Source organism: Fukomys damarensis, unplaced genomic scaffold (genome assembly GCF_012274545.1).
Source record: "Fukomys damarensis isolate Sample0158 unplaced genomic scaffold, DMR_v1.0_HiC HiC_scaffold_28, whole genome shotgun sequence".
NCBI classification, from domain to species: Eukaryota; Metazoa; Chordata; class Mammalia; order Rodentia; family Bathyergidae; genus Fukomys; species Fukomys damarensis.
In genome coordinates this window covers 4,122,201-4,127,145 of record NW_022900940.1, presented here as the reverse complement: position 1 = coordinate 4,127,145, position 4,945 = coordinate 4,122,201, and the positions used below count along the sequence as shown (strand labels likewise).

Here is a 4,945-nt window from a genome sequence, read left to right as displayed (position 1 = left end):
ACCACAGTGTACTCTCACTGCCTTATGTTTTAAGGGAAAGAGGACAGACAATAAACAAATTAGTAAATTAAACTGAACCATATGAAATTGGCAATATTTGGCTGATTTTGGTGTACAAAATGTAGGCTCTCTTATCGTTCAATCAAATACTGAAGTTAGACAATGGGGTGTGCTGGGAAGAAAATAATGCAGGGTCCTTTGGGAGAGTGGTCAGGAATAACCTACCCAGAGGTCTGAATGGAAAACGTGCCATGAAGGTGTCTGAGCATGACAGGAAGCAGGTGGAGGAAGCCGAGTGCTTAGAGAGAAGGTGAGAAGACCGACACGGTTTGCTAATGGATAATTACTGGAGGAAAGTCTGTCCTTAGAATGGTGAATGCTGTGGCCAGGAATTGAAAATACTGCAGAGGCTGCAGGAAACGGGGTTGCGCAGAAGGAGTGGTAGCAGAAAGTTGCTTCGCCCATGTTATCCCTCCTTCATTCAAGAAAGTGCTGAGCCTCTCTTTCTGTCAGCTGCTCAAGATGCCAAAAGGGAAGAAGGCCAAGGGGATGAAGGTGGCCCCGGCTCCTGCTGTGGTGAAGAAGCGGGAGGCCAAGAAGGTGGTAAATCCCCTGCTTGAGAGGAGGCCGAAGAACTTTGGCACTGGACAGCACATCCAGCCCAAGAGAGACCTCACCCGCTTTGTCAAATGGCCCCGCTACATCTGGCTGCAGCGGCAGAGGGCTATGCTGTGTAAGGGGATGAAGGTGCCTCCTGTGATTAACCAGTTCACCCAGGCCTTGGACCGCCAAACAGCTACCCAGCTGCTTAAACTCACCCATAACTACAGACCAGAGACAAAGCAAGAGAAGAAACACAGGCTGTTGGCCTGGGCTGAGAAGAAAGCTGCTAGCAGAGGGGATGTCCCCACTAAGAGACCACCAGTCCTCAGAGCAGATGTTAACACTGCCACTACCCTGGTAGAGAACAAGAAGGCTCAACTAGTGGCGATCACGCACGACATGGGCCCCACTGAGCTGGGTGGGCTCCTGCCTGCCCTACGTTGCAAGATGGGATCCCTTACTGTATCATCAAGGGGAAGGCCAGGCTGGGGCGTCTAGTCCACAGAAGATATGCACCACTGTGCTTTCACACAAGTCAACTCAGAAGACAAAGGCGCTCTGGCTAAGCTGGTGGAGGCAATCAGGACCAACTACAATGACAGATATGACAAGATCCGCCGTCACTGGGGAGGCAAGGTCCTGGGTCCCAAATCTGTGGCTCACATCGCTAGGCTGGAAAAGGCAAAGTCTAAAGAACTTGCCACTAAACTGGGCTAAGTGTATTGAGTTTTCTGTACATAGAAAAATAATAAATCGTCAACCTAGGGGGAAAGAAAGCACTGAGCCAAAGGGCAAAAGTTCCTGGGAGGGGCAGACTCCAAGATGAGGTGAGTTAGGGAGGCCTGGGCATGTGCACAGCAGAAGAAATCCCAGATGCTATGGACAGCAGGCACAGCTGAGGCGGCACATATGGGCTAACTGAGGCCGTGGGGGAGGCTGAGAAAGCTGCAGAGACAGCAATGCAATCATAACTGAACACAGGGGCTGCTAAGTCAAATTCCAGGCGGGAAAAGTAAAGGAGAGCGGGGGTCTGCGTAAGTGACATGAGAGGGAGTGGTGGGCCCTGAGGCAACCTGGGGACACCAGGCCCTCTCTAAAGGGGCAGCTGGGCCTCAACTCTGACTTCTGCTATGCAAAATCAAAAGCCCAGCATTAGCAGATGCTCTGGTATTTCAAGCTAGAAAGATGGGCTTCTATATGCAATCTCTCAATGTATATGCTATTAGAGATTTCAAAGAATTTTAACACACTGTGCAGGCCAAACAAAACACATCTGTAGTCCAGATGGGTCCTACAGCTTGCCAGTGTAGAACCTCTGGCTTAGAAGGCAGATGTCAGTATGGCCAGCAGCCTCAAACACAGCTCTGAGCTCCCAAATCCCAGTCAATCTGCTTCTAGGTGGTCCCAACTGAAGATCCTGCTACAACACACCCGTAAACCCAGTGCATTTTCTCTCCTCCGGATCCCTGTCCCCGCCATGCCAATTTCTCACGACAGGCCACACTGCTATTCAAGTCCTCACGGTGGAACTGCTTTCCCTTCTCACCTCATAGCCACAATCTGTGCAGTGCATTGGCACACATGCTTCCGCTTCCATTCCTGCTGTCCTCAGCCCTCGTTTGAACGCTCATGACTTCTGATCTAGACTACTGAGGTCAATCACCCCTCTATTCATTCCTTGTTCCTCTACACATGCTGTTGGGATCATCTTCCTAGAATACGGCTCTTTTCACCTATTTTAGTTTTAAGCCAGACACTTCAAATGAGTCATTAAGTATAAAAAAAATTGAGCTGACAGTTATCCACGAATCTTTACAACCTGGTCATCCTAATCCAGTAGTTCTTTCCAACTGAAAATAGTACCCTGCTGCCTGGGCCTCTGGACTTGGACTGGGATTTCACCACTGGCTCCATGGTTTCTGGGCCTTTGGTTTGGACTAGACTTACACCACCAGCTTTCTGGGTCCTCCAGCTTGCAGAATGAGAGACTTCTCAGCCTCTACCATTGTGTGAGCAATTCTTCACAATAAATCTTTTTTTCTATGGATTTGTCCATATCTATCTATCGATCTATCCATCTGTCTCCTATTACTTCTGTTTTTTGGAGATAATACTGACTAGTTGAGTAAGCAAAATTTGAATTTATGATCTAAAATATTTATGTAATTTTCTTTTTATATTTAATATGAAATTTCTATTGATTCAATTTCAATTATTGTTTATTTTACATGTGACTGTATAAATCATACAAAAAAATCTAGCCAGTAGTTTCACTGTTTGTTTGTTTGTTTGTTTTGCTAGTGGTAGTGGAGACCAAACCCAGGGCCACTCTCCACTGAGCTACATTCCCATGCAGAGGCCAAAGTTATGAAACTCCTGACTCAGCCTCCCTCAGTGCGAGGGTTATAGACATGTGCCACCTTGCCCAGCTACCAGTAGATACTTTTGTCATCCTACAAGTTTGTGGTTTGGTGTAATGAGTTCTTTGTTAGAAAATACTGAGACCAGATCTGGACAAGTTGGGGAACTCCTTAGGAACTTGAGCCATTCAACTAACCTGCCTGTTCTCTTCATTCTATAAAACAGATCCATCAATATCTGCGCGCTAAAAGAGGTGCAACCTTCTATAGGCTTAGAGTTTGGGGTCCAACAGAGCAGATCAAAGTCCATATTCTATTTCATAATATCTGTATGCCCCTAGTCATCTTAGTCATTATGTAATTTCTGACTTGGTTTCTTCAACTGTAAAATGGAACAAAAAAATAAAGCTTTCCTGTTATAAGGCTTAGATGATGAGTATATATATCCATCTGCTACTGGTAAGAAGTAAGTGCTCGTGAACTCAGGTCCTCTATTACAGAGAAACAAATGAGGCAATGTAATTACGAAAGAACTATGGACAAGAATAATGTCTAAGGATGACCCACGTCATAACTGCCATTCCCAGAAAGTTAAAGGAGAATAGTTCCAACTGCCTAATATCCATTCAAATGAAATTCTTACTTCTACTCAGACTTGAAGCCATCAAGTCAGTACAAGCATTTTCTGGACTAAGACCATAATTGTGCCCAGGACACACATTATATTTCAAAGTGCATAAACCTGGAATTTTCCCCACAGTTTCACGAAAACTCTTTGGATTTTTAGGAGTCCTTTTTTGTTAAATCTGGTGATTCTTTCTGGAATATCTAAATCTGTTCCAAATCAGTTCAAACTTTTATTGCACCAAAACAAAGACAAACTGGAATTGCAAGTTCAAAATAAAGTCGAACAGAAGTGTGGCTTCATGCATGAAAGCCAGGATGGCAGGGTGCTCTTGCACCTGGGGAGAGAGAACTGAGTGGTTCCTATCTCTCTGTCTTTCTACCCCTGTGCAGCCAGAGCCCCACCTGCATCCATTTATGTATGTGTAAGTGGCTTTTCCTCAGCTTCCTTGAAATTAAATGAAGTTTAATAAGATTCAGTTTCTAGGGCATTCTTCTCAAAACAAAAACATTTAATGAGCCATCTTGACTAATTCAAATTCAAAATTTTTGATGACAGGTATCCAAACCAGAGCCTCCTGTCTGCCAGGCAAGGGCTCTACCCCTGAGCTACAGCCTCAGCTCCAAAACCTTTTTTAAGAATATGTATATTTTTTTCACTCAACAAATACTTAACTTCAACTGTTATGCCAAATACATGTCCCAAATTTCCCTTTCACATTGGCTGCAAGGTCCTGGGTTTTGTTTCACCTTGAACATGATTTTACTCTCATAGTTCCCGTCAATAAAGCTGAGACAATGACAGTACTTGCCTACTGCATGAGAGAATTGTAAAATTTAATTAACTGAAATCTTGGATGAAATGTGGTAGCATTCTGCATAACTTCTTGACCTGTGTATGAATGAATGTTGATTTACAGAGACAAAGCCCTCTAATATATGTCATTATTGTATAGTGGAATTGCACACACACACACTCATACACACACATGCACACATAAATGCTCACACACACACACACACACACATTCATCCACATACATATGTATATGCATAAGTACAGCTTGGCATTTATATGAATGCGTGATTTCAGCAGCAAATCAGCCAAAGGAAAAATTAGGTACAGTTTTTTCCAAGGGAAATAATTTTCTGTTCATGTTCTGTTATTTTCAAAAGACTCTAATGCTGTTATTTCAAAACTAAATGTCCTCAAACAGGCAAAGACAATCTTCATTGAATTATGCTTCCCGACGCCAAATTCTTAGTGTTGTGTCAAAGGCCTACAAGAATAATCCAAAATGATTTTTAAATCTACCTGGAAACAGTCTTTTAAAACAAATTTAAAATACTCCACTCTT

The 4,945-nt window shown here is 43.6% G+C and overlaps 1 pseudogene; it reads left to right on the top strand.

Annotated features, from left to right (window-relative positions):
• The first annotated feature begins 516 nt into the window (after nucleotides 1–516).
• LOC104870422 lies at nucleotides 517–1,320 on the top strand (annotated as a pseudogene).
• The last annotated feature ends 3,625 nt before the right edge of the window (nucleotides 1,321–4,945 follow it).